The sequence below is a fragment of the Sus scrofa genome, chromosome 16, assembly GCF_054392235.1.
Source record: "Sus scrofa isolate SSC_HxYL_T2T_F1_AM1 chromosome 16, Sscrofa_HxYL_maternal_Yorkshire_Landrace_v2.0, whole genome shotgun sequence".
NCBI classification, from domain to species: domain Eukaryota; kingdom Metazoa; phylum Chordata; class Mammalia; order Artiodactyla; family Suidae; genus Sus; species Sus scrofa.
The window spans coordinates 67,641,076-67,664,358 of NC_139398.1; the positions used below are offsets into that span (position 1 = coordinate 67,641,076).

The window sequence follows — 23,283 nt, forward strand, 5'->3', positions numbered from 1 at the left end:
ATGCTGTGGGAGCAGCCCAAGAAATGGCAAAAAGACAAAAAAAAAAAAAAAAAAAAAAAAAAAGAATCTAATGACAATTATTCGCTCCATTTTACAGATGTGGAAACTGAGGCATAGAGAGGCAAGATCCTGGGACACCCAGCTCATCAAGAGGCAAATCCAACTGGCTTCAGTTCTTGATTCTGCTCCCGAGTAACTGTGGCCAAGCCCCTTCCTCACCCTGGCGCGCTGTTTCCCCTTTCTCACTGTGAGAAGACGACACAGTGATTACTGCTGAGGTTCCCAGATGGTGTCCTAAGGCCTTGTCCGAGGTCACACGGCCGCAGAGGAGTGAACCGTCCTGGCGCCTGGGTTTCCTGACACCCCCTGGTTCCCCTGGTCCATTCCCACGCATCCTCATCCTCTGCACGTCCCTTCTGACGTTCCTTTACCATATACAGCCCTGGTCCTCAGTCCTCAGCTGCCTCAGAAGCCCCTGGAGGGCTTGTGAACCCACAGGGAGCCGTGACCCACCTCCAGGGTTTCTGATCCTGGGCTGTACTGAGAATCTGCGTTTTCCACAGGCTCCCAAGGTGATGCTGGTGATGCTGGTCCCAGCACCTCACTTAGGACCTACTGGTGTTTAGCCTCCCCCGTCTCCTAGCTGCAGAAACTTGAACACATGGTCTCAAACCTTGTGTTCCAAAAATCCTCTCCTTCTCCTTCTCTACCGAAGCTTTCTGCCTCCCGGCCCGTGTTCAAGGCCTGGTCACAGCCCCCCAGCCTCCCCCTGAGTACTGCAAGCAGCTATAACAGCCCTCTGCTCGTTTCCTGAGCTCCTGTCCCTCCCAGTGTCTTGCTTGAGGACAAAGAGCCAGTAGCACAGAGCAGCCCGTGGACCTGATCCAACCGCTCTGGTCCTCTGCACGTAGTAGGTCCTCAGCGAGCCTCACTTTCTGTCCTCCTGCAGGAAACCAACTCCCTTCCCTTTGCAGACAGAAGGCCGGGGTTGGGGGGGGGACGACTGAGACGTCCTGGGACGGGAGAGAAGCGGTTGAGGGCACCTACCCTACCGGCTCCAAAGGTGCGCTGGTTCTGCAGGTGTGGGACGAGCCCACGAGCCCACGGGCCCTGTCTCTGCAACCACCAAGGGTCTCCGAGGGCCTCCCAGATGTCCTTTGTGTCTTCAGATTCATACCTGTTGCCTTGTGCTGTCACCTACATGGCTTCTAGTGGCCTAGGCTCTCCAAACTCTACCTCTCATCACCTTTGGCTGCCCTTGTGTATATATATAAAGGGGCTCCAAATGCCTGGCATCCAACCTCCCCCCTCCTCTGGGTCATTCCACTGGGACCCCCAGGAGAAGCCCTTTGAAAGTTGGGCCATGCATTTCACGTCCTGGGGAGAGGGGGGGGACATGTGGGGGGACCCCTCCACATATCACTGAACCTACTCTACAGGCTGCAGGGCGGGCCAGCCCCCAGGCAGGTAGGGCCTTCCTCACACCGCTCTGACATGCAGCTGGCATGTCCAGGGAGGCACGGCCTGGCCTGGCCATGTCTGAGGATCCCCAAAGCTGCAGATGCTCAAGGGTTTGCGGACAGCATCGCAGGAGGCTGACGGACGTGGCCCAGAAGCTTGCCTTCTCTGTCCATCTGGCTGCGGATTTCCTTAATTCTCCAAGACCACAGAGGCCTAGAGGGACGGACGACAGAGCAGCTCTGCACAAGAGGTGAGAAGAAAAGGGCTTTCACCTGTGAAAAGGACCACTTGAAGGGTTTATTTTCCTCCCATCTTTTCTTGTGAAAGAAGAAAACAGACCGTTGTTGCCCGAAGGGAAGCCCTACCTGCGAGAGTCGAGCCGGTGTTAACACCAGAGTGTTCTGAGCGGAGGGCGGCTGCACTCAAGGCAGCAGCGCAACAAACAAGCAATTAAAAGAGCTATTTTGGGAAGCCCTGGAAAGCAGCAGATACCACATGAATTATTCATTCACAGGCCAGGATGACTTCTGGGCATTGTCCTCGGTGCCTCTGTTCTCTTCTTGCTCTTGTTCATTCAGCCATTCAGGCAGAGAGGGGACACAATACCCTGGCCCTGGGACATGGGTGCCTGAGCACGTGCACGCGCGCACACACACACACACACACACACACACACACACACACTCCACAAGAAGGCCAGGTGGCCACTCCAGATGGTGAGCCACATGGAAAAGAAACCCACAGGTTGGCAGACACCTTCAGCTCCTGTGCCAGGGGAGAATATCTGAATTTCCAATTTTCCCAAGGGGTGTGAGTGTGTGTGTGTGTGTGTGTGTGTGTGTGTGTGTGTATAGGGGTGTGTAGTCACACAAGTGTGTGTGGTGTGTGTGTGTGGGGTAAGTCACAGGAGATCACCTGTGCAGTGCAGGAAAGAATACATACAGTGTTTCTTTCCCTTTTTCTGTTTTCGGTTTTTTTTTTTTTTGGCTGAGCCTGCGGCACACACAAGTTCCCGAGCCAGGGATCAAACCCGTGCCGCAGCTGTGACAACACTGGATCCTTAACCACTAGGCCATCAGGGAACTCCTATACAGTGTTTCTAATATTCCACAAGCTTCCTAGCTGCTCCGGGATGGCTCTGGGAGCTCACCAGGCCACAGGTGGGATCTAGACAATTTGCTGAGCCCCCACTGAGCCCACCCAAGGTCTGGACATAAAGAATGTGTCCAACAGGTTTGGTGGCAGGGCTCTAAAGCCATCGGTCCCTCCTGCTGCCATAGGAACAACGCTGTGATATCATAGCTCATAGCCACACAGGTGACCTTGGACAAGGCCCTTCCCCTCTGTGGGCCTCAGTTTCCCCATCAACAAATCCAGGGAGATGGACTCCATCCCAATCAATCCTTCTACATGTGGCATCCATGGTACCATTTTGTCATGAAAATCTAGCATCTCAGAGGTGAGTTGTGTGCTCCTGTGTGAGGACCCAGGTCAAAACCTTTAGCAAACAACACTAAGACACACAGTACTTTACAGGGACTGCTCTCGTTAAATTCTCACAGCAATCCAGTTCTATGGTTTCTATTACAATCCCATAGTACAAATGAATAAATGGTTCCTTAGAGAGAGAGAGAGAGAAATTGACCAAGGTGGCTGTTAAGAGGTAGATTGAGGATTTGAAATCGGGTCTTAGCTACTACTCAGAAAATGAATGGAGATAGTGACTCTACGGACCTGGGGGGCCAGAAGAGGGAATTTCGTTTTTTGTTGGTGTTGTCTTTTTGCCTTTTCTAGGGCCGCTTCTGTGGCATATGGAGGTTCCCAGGCTAGGGGTCGAATTGGAGCTGTAGCCACCGGCCTGTGCCAGAGCCACAGCAACAAAGGATTCGAGCCACGTCTGCAACTTTCACCACAGCTCCCGGCAACGCCGGGTCCTTAACCCACTGAGCAAGGCCAGGGATCGAACCCGCAACCTCATGGTTCCTAGTCGGATTCGTTAACCACTGCGCCACAACAGGAACTCCCCAGAAGAGGGAATTTCTAAAAGACCAGGGAATGGAACACTATCCCCTATGGCTTTCAACTATGAAGGTGGGTAACTAGGGGCTACTTCTGCCCTGGGTACAAATGTTAGGGATGGACAGTAGGGATGTTTATTAGGAGGGAGGGGGCTGTAGAAGACAAAGGAAAAAGAAGTGTATTGTCAAATGAAAGGGATGCTCTTTCTTGGAGCCCAACCCGGGAACAGAAGTCTTGGGTGACGAAGGACAGAAAAGTCAGAGAAGCACCCCGTTCCTAAAAGAGAAGAGGCTTCAAGAACTTGATCCGCCGCCTTGAAGACAAATGCATCGGCAACTTGCTGCTGCCCTGACCCTCTCCGGCTGGGAAGATTTATACACGAGGATGTCCAAGGATGATAAATGTGAAGATTTATCACAGGGGAAAAGTGGGCATGGCCTCAATATCTGTAAACTACGGTTATAATCATTTGATGCAACTGTTTGAAATGTATGCTCAGGAAGCATTCGATTGAGAGAAGGGAGAAGGCTTATATTCCAGAGTTGAAAAGAAATGTAAAAAGCAGGACACAAAAGTGTGCATGCAGCATAATCATACCTGCTTGCAAGGAAAAGGGAAAAGGACTATAAGGAGAAACGCCAAAATGTTGACAGTGTTTGCCTTTCACTGGCGGGGAGGAGGTTCAGGTCTGTTTGTTTGTTCGTTTGTTTGTGCTGCTTTCATAACCAGAAATGAGACTAAAAACACCTAAAAATACAAAGTAGCTTTTTTCAACCCAACTTCAGTCCTTCTATCCAGAACCTCTTGTGCGCCCTTCATCAAAAAGTCATTCTAAAATGAATCCTCATTTTCCTTCTATAGAAAGATTCGAGGCACTTGAAATTCAAAGTGAACTCAAAAGCATTAAAATATTGAAAGAAAACAAACATAAAGAGTAGTTACATAGAAGTGGGGCCACGAAGCAGCGTGGAGTCCAGGGAGGCCCCCAGCATGGCCCTGGTCCAGCTGCCAGGAGAGGAACAGAGGCTGCCTGCCCCCCTGGGTCTCCTCCCTAAAGCCTGGGACCCCAGAAAGGACCAGCTTGGGAGCTTGTCTAGAGACTGATGTGAAAAGCCTTGAGGAGACATGAAAATTACTAGATACTCTCCCTACGGACATCTGGGCATGAAGAGCCTGGGGGAAGGAAAAAAAACCCATTACCAACCACTCGAAATGACGACCCATTAGGTTTTGCTGGAGGAGTTACAAGCGGACAGTCATAAATGGGGCAATGTGGAATATTTTGTGTGCCAAAGAGAAAGGTGATAGAGATGAGACTGGCCTGTCAGTACACAAACTGTGGGAGACCACAGTTCCAATACACGGCAGGGGAGATGTTAAGATAACGCTCCCCCCAATCTCTGCTCTGAGAATCTGCTGGCCTAAGAAACATGGGGCAGCTTCCTGCTGCTCCTGGAAAGGGTACAGCTCCAAGGTCACTCGATGCAAACTGCAGGTTAGTTACTTCATGTGCTCCGTGCCTTCGCCCCTTCACTGCTCCTTCTGCCCAGAACATTCCTCCCTCCCTCCACCCCTCCTTCCTCCCTCTCTCCATCCTTCCTTCTTTCCTTCCTCCCTTCTTCCTTCTTGCCTTTCTTCCCTCCCTCCTTCCTCCCTGCCTCCTTCCCTTTCTCTCTTTCCTTTTTTTTTTTTTTTTTTTGTCTTTTTGCCATTTCTCGGGCTGCTCCTACAGCATATGGAGATTCCCAGGCTAGGAGTTGAATCAGAGCTGTGGCCGCCGGCCTCCACCAGAGCCACAGCAACGCAGGATCTGAGCCATGTCTGCAACCTACACCACAGCTCATGGCAACACCGGATCCTTAACCCACTGAGCAAGGCCAGGGATCGAACCCGCAACCTCATGGTTCCTAGTCGGATTTGTTTAACCACTGAGCCACGACGGGAACTCCTTTCCTGTTTGTTTGTTTGTTTGTTTGTTTAAACATATGTACTTTCATTATTTGTTTCTATGTCGGTCACCTCCTGTTTCATGAAGACCTGATCTTATTCATTGCTGTCACCTCAGCATCTTATATGAGCAGAGTCGAAGTGAATGTTCACTGAATAAATACATGTACTCACAAAAAAGCAAGCACAGGAAGAAACAGCTCGCTGGCATGCCCATCAGGGGTCACAGCTAGGCCTTCTATGTCCCAAGTTTTGCTTGACCCAAAGAAGAGATATGTGTCACCAGGGCCTCAAAGTGCTTTTGCATTCTTGACCATACCTGACTCTCAAACAACCATCACAGCAGCAGCAGCAGGACCGTCTCAATTCCTCCCTCATTTGACAAACGAGCAAACCAACACTCAGAGACGCTCCGAAACCAACAGGGCTCCTGGCTCCCTGGTTTGTGCCAGGATGGGACATGGGCCCTGGGAGTCCTGGCCCACCGCTCGGTCCCCTCCACCCGCAAGTGTCCCGGTGGGTCTCCCCCTCATTCCCAGCTGATAACTGGAGTGTGGCAATGGCCCCTTCTCCCTCCCCTGGGGATGGCTCACCCCCTGGGTAGCCCACCGAGGCCTCTGCCCCTACTGCTGCGTCGGTCTCATGAGTATAATCATCATCACGCAGAAGCGAAACTCCCCCTGGCACATGCATCCCGCAGCCCTCGGAGATCAGCCCTGCTCAGGAGTCCTGGGAGGAGGGGGTGCCACCCGAGGAGGGGAAAGGATCCTTGTGGACCGGCTAGAGGTTTCTGTCGTTCTGGAGCCCCTGCTGACTCCATCATCACCCAGGCTTCCCAAACCAACTAGGGTGGGCCAGGCACCTCCCAGCCAGCCGACTTAGAAGACCCTTGCTTGACACCCACGTCCTTTGGTTAACACAGGAGTTCAGAGCCTTAACTGGGTCAGGGGAGTGGGCAAGGGCCTTGGGACCGCAGAGGCCTGGGTCCCCAGCTGTGAGAGCTTGCACCAGCCTCCCTGCCTCACCCCACCCCACCCCGGTCCCGCACAGCCCAGGGCACAAGAAGTGTGGGTTCTTTGGCTTCCCTCACTCTTTCTCCTGAAGAAGCCTCCCAAGCAATACGCTGTAGGCTTTCCCCGTCAACGGCCTGGACCCCCACCGAGACCTCTCCCATGTGGTCTCATCAGGGTCCCCAAGGCAACCACTGTCATCTTGCTCCTTCTCTCTATTCTCTGGCTCCCAGCCCCGCCCGCCCTCCCCACTTCGCAGCCCCCCTCCTCACTCCTCCAGCTGTTGGCTTTCAGGGCTCATCTGCCTCCTCCTGGAAAAACTCCGAATACATCTCATCTCGTCACTCTCCTGCTTCGATCCTTTCAAAGTCTTGCCACCAAAACCAGAAGGAAATCCAAACTTTTGGTGGTGGCCCAGCCCCGAACCCGACCTCAACCTCACTCCTACCTCATGCAGTGCCCCCTGCTCGGGACAAGGCTACCCGTTCCAGCCCACGCATCCATCCATAGCTTCTACCACGCTTTCTTCCCATCCGTCAGCGGCAGTGCCATCTCTAAGGGGCCTTTTGAGGCAGCCCGGCTTGAGCGGGCCCTCCCAGTACTTTCTATTACTGTGTATGTGTGTGGGCATGGTGACTGTCCATCTGTCTGTCCTCCTCAAACAGAGCCATTCTGCCTGGCTCGCCACAGTCTCCCTACGACAGAGCCCAGGGTTAGTGGATGCTCCTACTCTCTGCTGAATGAATACAACAGACGACTTTTGAGCACCCTTTCCTCTCCAAAGGGAGAGGCCAGGAGTTTCTTTCTTTCTTTTCTTTTAGGGTTGCACCTGCGGCATATGGAGGTTCCCAGGCTAGGGGTCAAACCGGAGCTCCAGCTGCTGGCCTACACCACAGCCACAGCAATGCGGGATCCCAGCCGCAGCTGCGACCTACACCACAGTCACAGCAACGCCGGATCCTTAACCCACTGAGCGAGGCCAGGGATCGACCTATGGCCTCATGGATACTGGCTAGACTCTTAACCCTCTGAGCCACAATGGGAACTCCTGGCTTGGTGTTTTTTCTCATCTCTGTTTTCCTTTCCCCTCCCTCCCAAGGCACAGCCCCCGAGCCCAACACAAAGCCAGCACCAGACTCCTACAGAGTTTTGGGGGAATGGAGCACACGGCCCCATTCCGGGGTGTGTTACAGCTTCACCCTGGAACTTCAAGGCCCTCCACATCCCTCAGCCAACTGGAAACTACCCAAGAACAGGCCTCGAGACCTCTCTTTGGGAAGATGTTGAACTGAGGGGGCCAGAACAGGCCCAGGAAGGAGAAACTTGTCGGTGGAGGGAACTACCTGGGCCTCCAGAAACCTCTCTCTGCAAACTGGTAGAAGTCAGACCCTGGACCCAGTGGGAATAATGATTTATTTTTGTTCCTAGGACACTCCTCACGCTAGGCATACCCTGGGCTCCTGAAAAAGGCAGAATGGAGAAAAGAATTTTTTTTTTTTCCAAAGTAAGCTAACATATATTTCAGAAATGTACCCAGATAGTTGAAACATTGCTTCTCCTTAGAGAGCAAGAAGACCAATGTGAATGGATTAACAATGAACCCTGATTTTACGTCTGCTCAACAGCCTTGATATTGAAAAGATTAAAAAGACATTCATTTCGAAGGCGGCTGAGCTAATGAACAAATATCTTTCAGAGAGTTATTATGCGCACAGCACTGAATACTAGATATGCGCTTACAACCAGCTGGAAATAAACACACAAACACAGTCATTCACACATGATCATATACAGAGAGGCCTGAGGACAATGAAGACATTGTGCACAATGAAACGTGGATGAAGGGGGCCACAAGATTCAAAGACAGGAGAGCCCTGTGGGCTGCCTGCTCCAGGGAGGCTCCCAAAAGGAAGCAGGAAGTAGCCTGGGTGCTGAAGGGCAGCACTTGTTCGAATAAACACCTGTAAATAACACGGTGTGTCTTCAACCTCCACCACCAGGCGCGTGCAGCAGAGGAAACAAGGCCTGGGGAGGGGCTGCGAGTGGCTGGAAGGCACACAGCTACGGAGGATCAGCCTCCAAACCACAGTCCAGGCCAAGGGTGCTGGACGCCCTGGAGGCTTAGGTAGGGGAGGAGCAGCAACCCTAATTCTTTGGGGCAGACGGACTCGGCAAGGTCAGAGCAGGTCTGGTCATACCAGGAACAAGGCTGTTGCATGTTTGCACATCAATAGCATCTTGTCTCTTAAGAACTTGACATGCAAAGGGCAAAGACTACAGCAGGCTCTGGGAGCAAGTTCTGGAAGGAAGAGCCAGGCTGGTCACGGTGCTACTCCAGGGAGGCCTGGGAAGGCGGGGAAATGGTCCGTGGTGGCCTCTTTTTAGAAAAGGCGGGAGAGGGAAGTGAGCATGTGTGCAGAGGGGAGCCTGGGGTGCCCTGGGGATGGGAGGCAGCTGGGAGGGGCTGTCTGGGTCCCCAGAAGGGTTTCCAGATGGGAGAGAGGCTGCTGGTGGAGTGGAGGGGATGTGGGTGTTGGAATACACAGGTCTGGGTTCAAGTCTGAGCGGGTAAATAACTTCACCTCATTAATAATAATAATAATGAGCACGCTCATGTTTAGAGCATTACAATTTGGCAAGCACTGATCTAAGAGCTACAAGTCTGAACTCAGTTTAGGTCTCCCAGTAATCCTCTGAAAAGATGCTATTTTTTTTAAATAATGATTTTTATTTCTTCATTAGAGCTGGTTTACAGAGTTCTGTCAATTTTCTACTGTACAGTAAGGTGACCCAGTTACAAATACATGTATATATTCTTTTTTCTCACATTATCATGCTCCATCACAAGTGACTAGATACAGTTCCCAGTGCTCTACAGCAGGATCTCACTGCTTATCCATTCCAAAGGCAATAGTTTGCATCTGTTAACCCCAAATTCCCAATCCATCCCACTCCCTCCCCCTCCTTCTTGGCAACCACAGGTCTGTTCTCCATGTCCGTGATTTTCTTTTCCATGGAGAGGTTCATTTGTGCTGTATATTAGATTCCAGATATAAGCGATATCATATGGTATTTGTCTTTTGCTTTCTGACTTACTTCACTCAGAATGAGAGTCTCTAGCTCCACCCATGTTGCTGCAAATGGCATTATTTTGTTTTTTATGGCTCAATAGTATTCCATAGTGTATATATACCACAGAAGATGCTTTTTGTATTGTTAACGATTATTATCCCTCAGAGGGAAACTGAGGGATAAAGAGGTAGAGCCAGTTGCTCAGAGGCCTTACAAGCAGGAAAGCAGCAGAGCTGGAGACTGAACCCAAGCCAGTGGGTTCTGTGCTCTTAACCACCAATGAGTATATCAGGGCAAAAAAACCCCAATAATGCCTTGCAAGGTTATTCCGACAACCAGAAAAAAAAAAGGATGGAAAGCTCGGAAACCAAGCTGGAGCTCAATGAATGATACTTGCATAAATGCCAGCTAAACCCAGAGCATAGCTGATGCCACTCAGGCAAAGGAATTACCTGCCAAGGGTATTCCGTGTGGTTCATGGTAAATGCTATTTCCTTGCTTGACGCTTGACTGGGTATCCCGTTTTTCAGATGATGAAACCGAGGCTCTGGGAGGTTAACTTAGAGTCACAGAGTCGGGAGGCAACGGGGATAGGAAGCCAACTGTGTCTCCACTGTAAGCGCTCCGTAAGTGGGCGCAGAACACTTTCCAAAGCATGTCTGTTAACGTGTGCGGAACTCTTGCCTGTGCCAGGCTGTGGTCTCAGCTCTCTGTGGGCACTGCCCCATTTTACACCTCCATCTACCCTCCGAAGTGGGTACCTGGATAACTGCCAATTCACAGGGACGTGGGACCGGGAGCTGGAAAGGAGCAGCTCTGGACTCTAAATCCATGTGGGGATCCTTCAACGCCACCACTGCCCTTCTAGGACAGTCGAGCAGAGGATGCGGAGCAAACCGGGGTGTCCTGGGTGGGAAGCAAGTCACGAGCAGGTGACCCAGCCCCAGTTTTGAGTGGAGAGTTGACTCATCACCATCAGGATCTGAGTATCACCAGGACATCTGAGGGGGCGAGTGGCACTTGGCCGTGGGCTGGCCTCGGCGCTCTTCTCCAAACAGCCCAGCTCCCCTGCTTTCCCCGTGCTTCCCGCCTGCCTGCGATGCCCTGCCCCTAGTCCAGTACCCCCTTTTGATCTCCCACGGCACCTGGTCTAAGCCCCCTTCTGTCCTGCCTCGTAGCATTTTCATTTGTGTCCTGTTCTTGTCTCTCCTACTAGAGTGGAACTTGGTGCGAGGCAACATCTTGGTTGGATTCCTACAACATTGTACCTTTCCTATGTGTATCTGATGCTTTTGGGGGGCACACAGGATAACTTGATGTGGCAAACATACAAGGCAGGAGTAGTTCGTGAATCTTTCAGGGAGAAAGAAAGATTCCCTTTCAGTCTCCCTTCAGCTTTTCAGATTCAATGAACAGAGCCTTGGTCTGGTGATATAGTGTCTTGAACACCTCCCACATCTGCCGGGCTCCCCTTTTAATAAAGAGAGAACAGGGATGTTCCCTTGCTTTTTTTTTTTTTTTTTTTTTTGTCTTTTGTCTTTTTTGTTGTTGTTGTTGTTATTGTTGCTATTTCTTGGACCACTCCCGCGGCATATGGAGGTTCCCAGGCTAGGGGTTGAATTGGAGCTGTAGCCACCGGCCTACGCCAGAGCCACAGCAACGCGGGATCCGAGCCGCGTCTGCAACCTACACCACAGCTCACGGCAACGCCGGATCCTTAACCCACTGAGCAAGGGCAGGGATCGAACCCGCAACCTCATGGTTCCTAGTCGGATTCGTTAACCACTGCGCCACGACGGGAACTCCGGGATGTTCCCTTGTGATGCAGCAGATTAAGGATCTGGCATTGCCACAGCTATGGTGCAGGTAGCAACTGCGGTGCGGGTTCGATCCCTGGCCCAGGAATTTCTACGTGCTGCAGGTGCAGCCTAAAAAAAAAGGAGATCAGACCCCGCCCCCAGCTCAGACCCATCAGCTAGGGATTGATAACATCATTGTTCTTCTATTGGCTTTAGAAAATTGAGATGAAGGGACTCCAATGCCTGAATGACAAGTTGGGAAGAGGGAGCTCCAATGACCAAAGTTTGAGAAACCCCAATATAACCATGGCCTGCAATGACTTAGACGGTAATAAACATGCACTGAGTAATTTGATGAGCAGAAGAATGAGTGAATGGATAAGTGATCTTGATAATGGCAATGACAGGCTCTCCTCCGATCCCCTGCCCCCTGTCCTGCCCTTGGCCAGATACCCTTCATCTCTGAGTGGAGAAAAATACAGCACTGCTGGCAAGTAGGGACCCCAGGGGACGTGGGGAAGTCAGTCCAGAAGAGGAGCCTTCGCCTTCTGTCCAGGTGCCCACCTGGCCCAGGTGGGCAGCCTCCACCGGGACTGGACCCTGGGGACAGCAGGGGAAGGTGTGAAGGACAGTTGTTGGGGTTTTGCTGCCAGGTACCCGTTCAATCAGGAATTGCCAATTTCCCGGGGAAATACCTCTCCAGGATGCTCGGTCCATGTGCTTTGGCTGGGAGTTGACTTCACCTCGGCTCTGGAGATGGGCATTGGATGTGGGCCCGACCAAATGTCACTCTACATCCCTGAACCCTGGCTTCTGATTCAGGGACAGGCAAGTGACCCAGTACGGATCAGGGAGCATCGAGCCCAGGACTTCTGTCTGAGGCACAAAGGAAAGAGACCTTTTCTGCACCTGTCTTGAATCCTCCAAGCCTATCACATGGAAACTGAGAGTGACACCAACGGGGCAGCAGGTAGAGTCAGGAGATGGAGAGAACCCAAGTCCTGATGTCATCACAGGAGCCCTGGAGCCAAGAGCGACTTCTCGTGCATGTTCCCAGCATGTATCCAATCTCCCCTCTGGTACTGAGTTTTCCATGTGGCCGAGGGCCAGGGCCTCCTAGAGGATCGGCCTGGGGATGGCAGGTGAAGTGGGTGTTTTAGGCGGCACAGGGGAGCGCTCACATTTGAAGGCCCTGCAAGGTGGGATCACTACCCTTTCTGCCGGGTGAAATGCTGAGCTCTGCTCTGAGGACACCAAAGCACTGGGAAGGCTGCTTTTGCTCAGCGAGCCGGGGCTGGTGGAGCTGCTGGTCCAGACCAACTCTTCCAGAAGCAGGAGGGTTTGGGAGATGCCGGCCCAGTGGGCCAGAGGCATTCAACCCTGCTGCCAGCCCTGCTCTGCCTTCTGTCTGCAAACCGAAGCAAAGGGAAGAAGAGCCAGTTTAAAGAGGGGGAAAGAGAGTCGCACTCCTTGCGCACCTGCCACGAGCCTAAGCGCAGACCAGGAGGTAAGTCCACTCATGGACCCAGTGACCTTGGGCAAGCCTGGTGCCGGGTGCTCAATAACTCTTAGAGGGCTGGTAATGCCTGCCTGCAGGGCTGTGCTCAAGGCAAGGCTGCTTGGCCACGTCTGGATCCCACACAGTGAGACAGGGGGCAGAAAGCTTTAACAGGGAAGAGGAAAAGGTGTGTGGAGAGGGTTGTCCTTGTGCTAAATGTTGGAAAACATTTACGACAAAAGAAAACCAAACCAAAAATCTCCCTAGATTTGTAAGGTAGGAGATGCTGCATACAGGCGATTTCAGGGGGCTGGCTCAGAGAGAGGGGTGCCCGGGGACAACTGCGCGAGGGTGTCAGAAACCCAGGTGCCCAAGAGCACCTGCCCTTCTGTGACGGAATGACCTTCCAAGTCCTGCGACACGATCCTGGGGCTCCGGGAGTGACAAGGCTTTTAGAAATCCCGTCAGCTCATGGTGGAGATGGGAAGGGAAAGTGACTTAGCCACGGGGGGAGGAGAACCCACCTTACTCCTCCACTTACCAGTTCTAGACCCTTGGGCATGTCCGCTAACCTCGCTGTGCCTCAGTTTGCTCCTCTGTCAAATGGGGCTAACAGCGGCCCCCACCTCACAGGAATATCAGGAGATGGACAGGCCAGTGTGCGGACAACATCGGGCGTCACGTCTGGCACGTAGAAAGCAGCCGAGGCCTGTTAGCTATTGCCATTTTTGGACTACTCGGGACCTTTTTCATCAGGAGAGAAGCTCCTTTCTGCCCACGTCCGCCAGCAAAGAGCCTGGACTGTAGCTGGGGACTGTTCAGCCCCGGCCCCGCCCCAGGCAAATCCGTCCAGGCCCCATTCAGGAAGGCCCTTTCCCAGGTGGATCACGTCTATCTTCCTTTGTGCTTCCCAAGTGGACCCTAACCAGGCAACTATGCCGTGATCCTTCCCGCGTCCAGCTCTCGGCAGGGAGCCTCCGCGTTTCTTCCTTGCAGGAGCCCTTGTTTGTGATGGCCGTCTCTGCAGCCGGCAGGTTGGCTCTGGCCATCCCATGTGGAGGCGGGATAAAGGCAGGCCTGTGCTCCGGGCCAAGCTCCCACCCCACCCCGGAACTTGCTGCGAGGTGCGCTCCAGGAGAGGGACAAAGCCCTGTGGCCCTTCCCTCTGCCAGCAGTGCCAGCAGCTCTTCCCATCCGGCCGTGGATTAAAGGAGCCTGGGTAAGTGCCCAGGCGGAATAAAGCCTGCAAACATCCTGGGGACGTGCCCCTCCTTGGCAGGAGAACAGGAGAGAGGGGGAGGGTCTCCCTGAGCTGCACCCTCCCCGCTTACCCTGTGCCCCCCTCCCCCCGCCCCCTGCCGCCCTCTTCCCTGCAACTCCCGCTCAGAGCCGCGCATTTCCTCTGCTCAGGACCAGCCCTGCACGCATCATTTCATCCCTCGATGCTGCACCTCCAGCCCCCACTTGTCAAATGCAGCTCAGGAAGACCGAGCTCATGAGGGGAAAGGCGCTCAGGCTTGCTACCTGTTTGCAAGGGATGGGGGCTGGCTCAGTCACCATCACCTGAACACCACTCCTCCGACCATCCACCCCAGTTCCCGCCTTCGCTGCATGACTTACAATCGGTCCCTGTAGATGGCGACCTCCCCGAGGCAGTCAGCGGGACTGTTCAGACCCCTGCCGTATCCCCAGGGGCCAGGGCACAGAATGATGTCTGGCGTGTATGAGGACTACACACATACAGGGGTTTGTGTTTTTGGACTGACTTCGCTTGGCAGTGACTTAAACTCGTCATCAGATTTCACCTAGGCCAACACACGAAAGGGATCCGCCACCTGCATTCCTCTGCTCTTTCTTCAGTTCCCTGTCCCGACACCCGAGGGGAGGGTAGGCTTGGGGAAAAGGGGGCCAGTGTTCAGATCAGGACACAAGATGACCGATGGGCAAAAACGGGGTTTTAGTTTCATTTTAGCAGGGGGACCCACCACCAGGTGCCAGCGAAGTGAAAGGACACCACAGCATCTTGTCACCAGCATCTCAACACAAGGTGGAAGGGGACCCTGGAGGAGCTACTGGGATCTGGGCACACGACTTCAAGTTCCCTCTCCAGATGAGGCAGGGGTGAGCACGGAGGGAGGCCAATGGGAAGCTGGGAAGGGACCCCAGAGTGGTGGGCTGAACAAACAGTCCTCAGTGGAATGGCTTCTCCCCTGGGGTCTGCCCTGGAGGGCCTGTGGCCCAAGCCCATTAAATCAGAAATTCCTTACATGCCAGACCCTGGGAAACAATGCCCACCCCAGTGCACCAAAGTCTTTGGAGTTGACCGGGACAGACCCTGGCCTTGACCCCTGGGGAGGACCCTTGTCACTCCAGGGGTGGTCCAGTGGATTGAAGGCTTTTTTTTCCCCCTTCTGTTTTTTTTAGGGCCATACCTGCAGCATATGGAAGTTTCCAGATTAAGGGCAAATCAGGGCTACAGCTGCCAGCCGACACCACAGCCACAGCAAGGGAGGATTTGAGCTTCGTCAGTCATCTAACCATAGCTCATGGCAATGCCAGATCCTTAACCCACTGAGTGAGACCAGGGATTGAACCCTCGTCCTCATGAATGCTAGTGGGGTTTGTTACCGCTGAGCCACCACGGGAACTCCTGAAGGTTGTTGCCAATGCCGGGGGTGGTGGAGGGGGTGATTTCAGAGGACCCCATTAGGAAAGGAAGGAGAACCTGAGTACAAGCCCAGTGGCACAGACTGCGAATGATTTTCTTACACTAGGGAAACGATGCCTATTTCTACTCTGCTCAGTTCTCCCCCACCCCCGGCGAGGCCCAAGAGACCCTCCGAATGTTTGCCCAGTGCCCCCAAATCAAAAGGAAGCATCTGGGGGCTGGGAGAGACCATAGCGCCTGACGTGACCCCATGGCACGTACTCAAATTGCTTTACCGCAACCCAAATACACACTGCTGCATTCAAAATAAGGCATGTTTGGCAATCACGTCTAAACGACCACCAATGTGGGGGCACAATCACTCAAAAAAGCATAGCACGCTTCGGCCCTGGGAGGTCCCCAGCTTTTACTTTTTAACTAATACTAACGAGTTGCACAGGTTTCTCAACAGTGGCCCAGCCAAATTCCTCTGCTCAGAGCAAAGCAGGAGGTATTTATGCTGCACACATTTATTCTCCAACAAGGACTCAGGCATGCCTAGCAGGTGCACGCGTGTGCTGTCTCTCTACGGTGTTTTTGAACCGCCAAAAGGCAAGATTCCTGGCCTAACGCTAGTCCTGCTGATACTGGTCTGCAAGAACTTGCCTTTGCCATGTCCTTTGCCTCTTGGCTTCTTACTTCTTACCTGGCTTCTCACAAAGCACCTGATTAGGCTCAGGAAGCAGTCAGCTCCCGGCACCTGGGGAGCCAGGGCTCTGCATCCTGGCCCAGTGCTCTACAAGGTGTGTGCCTCCCTTGGCCGTTGCGCTCCATTAAGACACAGGCTCGTCCTTTTCCCCTGCCAAGAGGGTGCTCGGTAGAGCCTCTCCCCACACACAAAGTCCTGGATGCTGGCGACATTCTTGTCCCCAACCTTGACGTGGTTCTCCTTCCTGCTGGTGGCCTTGTTTATTTTAGACCTTGGACTTGGATGTGCAGTGGCACGAAGTTTGTGACCTGCAGCTGCACACAAAACTGGGCCATAGATGAGTAAAAAAAAAAAAAAAAAACTATAAAAAACCATGAATAATGACACTTGATATGAATAACAATTAACAGGAGTTCCCATCGTGGCTCAGCAGAAACGAATCCCACTAGGAACCATGAGCTTGCCGGTTCGATCCTTGGCTTCCCTCAGTGGGTTAAGGATCCAGCATTGCCGTGGGCTGTGGTGTAGGTCACAGACATGGCTTGGATCTGGCATTGCTATGGCTCTGGTGCAGGCCGGCAGCAACAGCTCAGATTAAACGCCTAGCCTGGGAACCTCCATATGCTGCAGGTACCGCCCTAAAAAGACAAAAAAAAAAAAAAAAAAAAAAAAAAGAATAAAAATTAACACGAAATTCCAGGCATTGAACCAAGTTCTTTACGTCAACTATTCTGTTTCGTCTTAAGACCCCCGTGGCTTAGGTCCCTTAGATACAGGCGGGAAAAACTGAGACTCTGATCATTTAACAATCTTGTCAAGGGTCATACAGATCGTTCAAGTAGATGCTGAGATTGAAACCCCAGTGCTGGAGTTTCCATCGTGGCTCAGCAGAAACGAATCTGACTAGTATCCATGAGGACGCAGGTTCGATCCCTGGCCTCACTCAGTGGGTTAAGGATCCAGCGTTGCTGTGAGCTGTGGAGTAGGTCGCAGATAAGGCTCCAATCCCGAGTTGCTGTGGCTCTGGTGGAGGTCAGCGGCCACAGCTCTGATTCGACTCTTAGCCTGAGAATTTCCATATGCCATGGGTTCGGCCCTAAAAAGACAGACAGACAGACAGACAGAAAGAAAGAAAGCCAGCCAGCCCGCCAGCCCAGTGCTCTGACAGCAGAGCCTGTGTTCTTAATCAGGGAAAACTCTGGATATTTATTATCTCCCTGTACGCAGAAGACCAGTTTGGGAAGCAAGACGCATCACGATCTGAAAATTTAACCCATGAAATGAAACCAGTGCCTACACGAATATTACTCCCCATTTAACACCAGTGGACACCCAGTCCCTTTACATTTCAAGTCAACAGCCTCAGGCGGTGCTGGGATGGCGGAGGGGTTGACAAAGTGATGCAAGTCGCGTGCACGCCACGCAAAGGGGAAATAACTAGTGTTCTCAGTGATGCACGATGTCGTGAGGTCAGTGAAAGCGACGCTGAAGAACAACTCAAATCACGGGAAGGCGTGTCGGACTGAAAAGACCCGCCTGCCGGAGACAACAGATCCTTCAACACACAGCTTCAGTGACGACAGGGACCTGAGGAGGCCCTCAGGAAACGTGAAGCTCTCTCCAGTATCTGACAAAAATGACCTTCCTTATGAGTCTGCTGGGAAAGCCAACTGAGAAAGGGGTCCCCGACGGCTACTGTTCACCGCATCCAAATAATTACGCGAAAAATAAATCAGCACTTTATGTGTGCTAAGAATGGGGGCGCAGTTGCGACTACTGCTTAAATTTTGCTAAACGCCACATAAAACCCACTCATTGCCCAAGCGTTCAATTGTTTCCCAAAATACAGCCCTAATAAAATGTTTTTTCCCAATAGCTGCTATAAATTCGACCTCTATTTAAGTAGTTTTTCTTCTAAATAAAATCCCTCCTTGGGGAGTTCCCGTTGTGGCTCAGTGGTAGCGAACCCAACTAGTATCCATGAGGACAAGGGTTCGATCCCTGGCCTCGCTTAGTGGGTTAAGGATCCAGCGTTGCTGTGAGCTGTGGTGTAGGTCGCAGATGTGGCTGGGATCCGGTGTTGCTGTGGCTGGGGTGTAGGTCAGCAGCTCTGGCTCTGATTCCACCCCTAGCCTGGGAACTTCCATACGCCTCGCGGATGCAGCCTTAAAAAGACCCTTCCCCCCAAAGAAATCCCTCTTTGGAATACGGACTCTCCACTGCTTTGTCAAGCCCTCCCTCCTTTCTGCTCTGGGAGACCCATCACTAAGGGGTGAGCAATAACACCATTGCCCTAGGGATGCAGAGAGCTTCTCACTCTTCAAAGAACTCTCCCGTCCACTGTCTCATCGGATGCTTTCAAAAACTCCAGGAATGAAGGAAACTGGATGTGCTGTTCCTCCACACATGTGTACCTCCTTTGTAGTTTACGATCCTCAGTTCCCTTCTCCTAGCTCACCTGGAAAGGAAAATTCTGCAGGCAAAGTAACAGTCAGGTGTGACAGGTGAGCAAACGGAGGTTCTGATCAAAAGAACGTGTCTGAGGCGCCCTAACGCCTGGGTGGCAGCTTTAGGACTGGAACTCAGCTCTAAAGTGATATTCTTTCCCCAGGGAGACCTGGCTCCCTCAAGCTTACAAGGACAAATAAAAATTCTACAGGCTAGTGACCAGTTCTTCAGGCCAGGGAAGGCCTTTGAGAAATTATCTGTAAGAACTGCGTTAAAATACCCAAACACATCTCCTTTCCTTTCACAGAAAGTCTGTGAGCAGGGCCATGGTAATGAAGACATGTCCCCTGCATTATCATGACGGTCCTAGGTGGAACATAAGTAGCAGGGGAGTGCTCATTCAAATTCAAAGTGGCCTTGCAAACCAGGCTTGTTCCCTGTCGGTTATGGGCAGAGGTTGCAGCATTTTCTCCAGTTCCTAACTGAGCCACAGGAGGAACCATGTTTTCCACAGGGCTGCTGGGGAAGACCTCTGAGGTCTGAACCTCTGAGCATGAGGAAGAACCGTCCCGGGTCCCCCACATCTTTGCAACCAGCGGGGTGCGGCTGCCGACACTCAGCGTGGCTCCATGACCTTGAGAGAGTTACTTCCCCCTTTGAGACTCAGTTTTCCTTATCCATAAAATGGGGCTCAACACTCACAGCTGTTGTGAAAAGCATGTGAGAGAACGTGAGCGATACAGTCAGTGGAGGGCCTGCTTCAGGGTGAAGACTCAAAACACAAGGCTGTCATGAACAAAGTCAAGTGCGGGGCATGCCATAGCACTTGATCAATGTGAGGTCCCTCCATCGAGAAGGGATTTCTGTGTCCCCTAGCAAGGGGACTCATGACCTTCAAAACCATGACTTTGGGTTCATGAAAATGGAAGAGGGGATTAGAGTTGGGGGAGTCTGGGGTGGGAGCCTCATCCGTCCCCTAGGAAGTGCCTGCAGAGTCCCTGGTGGGAGCTTTGAGCTGGGGCCATGGTTATAGGACAAGGATGCCAAGCTTCTGGGTGCCAGTCATTCCTTGGAGGGTATAAACAGGAAGGAATTGCTTAACACTGGAGTTGAAAATGCCCTTTGCTCCCTGCCTGGGCCTGGACACGGGTACTTGGCAGCAGGCACCTGAATAAGCCCCCTGCCCAGACAGAGGGTGCCCACATGCTCAGGAGCCCATGGCAGCGCCCTCAATCCACACGCAATGCGGTTTGTTCTCGGCCGCTCTTCGTATCCTCTCATTCTCAGCTCAGGATTCCCTGGTGGCTTAGCTGGGTCTCCAAGGCCTTTCCTCACCTACCCTCTTGGGTTCCCTCCCCTTCCAAGAACGCCCTCCTCATGCAATGGAATCTAGTCACTGTATCTCTTCCTGCACAGCGATGCCTTCCACGACCCTTCTGCCCCCCACCAACCACATTAGATTCAGCCTTTTTAAAACCTACAAAACCTTCAGCACCTCCATGAAGCCCACAGGAATCCCCCTCTGCTTGAACCCTGTCAGCATGAATTGAACCCCACAGCTAATTTCACTGCTTAAAACCCGAGTCCGTGTTTTGCGGGTGGTTTAAGATATACCACCCGACCCCACACACCCGAATCCCCTAACACTGTGACTCGGACCCAGCCAAGTGTCTGCCCAGCTGCACGTGGCCCGGTTTTTGAATCAAATCCTGATCTGGATGCCCTCCCTCTCTCTTCCTCTGCTGCACACAATTCAGAAGAAAACCAGGCCAGCTGGACGGGAGCTGTGTCTGATCTTCCCCACGTCTGAAAGTCACCCACAGCAGGTCCCTCCACCACCCCTACCCTCCTCCACTGAAACTCCCAACTGCGGAGGGGGCCACTCCCCGTCTCAAGAAGCAATTGGACCCCGCACCCTGGCAACATTACGCAGGTTAGCATCTGACACCAGCAACAAACTGCGCCCTGAAGTCCGCTGGCCCCGGGCAGGAAGCAGCCGGGCTACAAAAGCACAGGGTGAGCTCGGTCCGCTGAAAACACCTACTCAGCGCTCACCTGGCCAAAAGGGGTGGGTACAAACGCTGCCAGCAAGCGATGACAAGGGCTTTCTTAAACCTCCAGGTGAACGGCCAGGTCTTCATGGCTCACTTAAGAAGGACTCAGGGGATAGAGTTTCCATCATGGCTCAGTGGTTAACGAATCTGACTAGGAACCATGAGGTTGTGGGTTCAACCCCTGGCCTCGCCCAGTGGGTTAAGGATCTGGCGCTGCCGTGAGCTGTGGTGTAGGTCGCAGACTCGGATCCTGCGTTGCTCTGGCGTAGGCCAGTAGACCCCTAGCCTGGGAACCTCCATATGCTGCAGGTGCAGCCCTAGAAAATATTAAAAAAAAAAATTTAAAAAAAAAAAGGACTCAGGGGAGGACCTGGCTGGCCAAAACCCTGGCAGGGGTGTATTTGGTGACTGACACTTTCCATGTTCCCCACCCCATTTTCCATCAGCACATGACACCTGCACCTTTTTGAAGAGGAAGGGATCTTCTCCCCCATTTGAGAGGCCAGTTACCTGGACGGCAGGAGATGCAAACCACGAGCCCAGGTTTAGATCGGAAGCATCCCAGGCTTTTGATGTTTAAGACGAGAGGTGAAGATTGAAATCGGGGTCTCCCTGACGGCGGCATCAGTAAAAACCATCAGCAAGATGTGTTTGTGCCTGGTGCTTAAGCTGGAGGGCTTTTTCTCAGTCAGCACCGCCCCTAAGACCTATTGTCCATGAACCCCCTCTGCCTCCTAAGAGGGCTAAAGAAAAAGTAAGTAGGTGTTCCCGTCGTGGCTCAGCAGTAATGAACCTGACTAGTATCCATGAGGACTTGGGTTCGATCCCTGGCTTCGCTCAGTGGGTTAAGGATCCGGCATTGCCATGAGCTGTGGTGTAGGTCACAGATGCAGCTCGGATCTGGTATTGCCATGGCTGTGGTGTAGGCCAGCAGCTACAGTTCCGACTGGACCCCTAGCCTGGGAATTTCCATATGCTGCAGGTATAGCCCTAAAAAGACAGAAAGACAGGAGTTCCCATCATGGCTCAATGGTTAACGAATCCAACTAGCAACCGTGAGGTTTTGGGTTCAATCCCTGGCCTTGCTCAGTGGGTTAAGGATCCAGCATTGCCATGAACTGTGGTGTAGGTTGCAGATGTGGCTTGGATCCCGCGTTGCTATGGTTGTGGCGTAGGCCGGAGGCTACAGCTCTGATTAGACCCCTAGCCTGGGAACCTCCATATGCCGCAGGTGCAGCACTAAAAAAATAAAAAAAAAAAAAGAAGAAGAAGAAGAAGAAAAGAAGGACAGAAAGACAGAAAAGGTAAGTAAATGCCTGGCCTCTGAAGCAACGTGCTCTACTGGCCCCACCTGGAGGGGTGTTGCAGCAGCTGTGGCGTAGGTTGCAGGCGAAGCTCAGATTTGATCCCTGGCCCAGGAACTTCTATATGCTGCTGTGGCCATAAAATTTTTTTTAAAAAGCACACTGGTTCTATTTACACGAAATATCCAAAACGGATAAATCTATAGAGACAAAAAATAAACTGGTGGCTGCCTCGGGCTGGCAGTAGGGGTGTAAAGAAACTCGGGTTGGGGCGTTGGCTAAGGGGAGCTGGGTTTCTTTTGAGGATGATAAAAATGTTCTAAAAGTGACTGTGGTGAAGGTTGCAAAACTCTGTGAATTTACTAAAAGTCATTTAATCGTGTATTTGAAGTGGGTGAATTGTACGGCATTTGAGTCCTACAAAGCTGTTTAAAGAGTCATAGTACCTATCTCATAATATTGTTATAAGGACTAAATTAAAATGTGTTGTTTGTGACAGGGTTTGCGATCCTAAGCTAACTACATAATAACTCATACTCCTGAAACCTTGATTACATGCTAAGCACTTTACAAACATTGCACAATTTCAACCTCATAGGCCACGGAGGAAAGTACTCACCCACTTTATAGATGAGGAAACCGAGGTTCACAGAGGCTAAGGAACTCACCTAAAGTCACAGGGCTGGTGAGGGGCAGAAGCATGCAAAACCCGTGCACGGAACCAACGCATACAAACAGAACAGTGCTCCCCAAACCCTGGTGTTCCCTGGACTTGAAGTGGGAACCACGTGGCAAAAACAACATTCACGTGAGTGGTGCAATGAAAACGAATCCGACTAAGATCCATGAGGGCACAGGTTCGATCCCTGGTCTTGCTCCGTGGTTCAGGGATCCGGCTTACCGTGAGCTGTGGTATAGGCCGCAGACGCAGCTCAGATCCTGCATGGAGGGAGATCCTGCATTGCTGTGGCTATGGTATAAGCGGGCAGCTGCAGCTCCAATTCCACCCCTAGCCTGGGAACTTCCATATGCTGTGAGTGGGGCCCTAAAAAAACAAACAAACAAAACTAACATTCACATCAAATGAGAGGCAATAATGAGAGAGCTTGCATCCTCTCCCCGTAGGCAGCTAGTTGTGGGGCAGCTTCCTCCCTCCCCGGGTTCCTGTCCTCTCTGCTCTGGGGAACCTGCTTTCTACAAGGAGCCCAGGTGCCAAGCTCGGCTTCTCCCCTCTCAAAGCATCTTCATGTCCTCACACCAGCAGAAGGTCAAGGCTTCCCTGGAGCCCTTGGTCCCTACAATGGCCAGGACTGGC

At 52.2% G+C, this 23,283-nt stretch overlaps 1 protein-coding gene and 1 long non-coding RNA gene across 3 annotated transcripts in view; one reads left to right on the top strand and one right to left on the bottom strand.

Annotated features, from left to right (window-relative positions):
* The window catches only part of WWC1 (WW and C2 domain containing 1), a 176,791-nt gene that overhangs the window by 111,243 nt on the left and 42,265 nt on the right, over window positions 1-23,283 (bottom strand). The window lies entirely within an intron of this gene.
* Window positions 2,418-21,018, top strand: LOC146395644 (uncharacterized). Its single transcript, XR_014830895.1, has 2 exons — window positions 2,418-5,250; window positions 17,227-21,018. It is a non-coding gene; the product is annotated as an uncharacterized LOC146395644 (long non-coding RNA).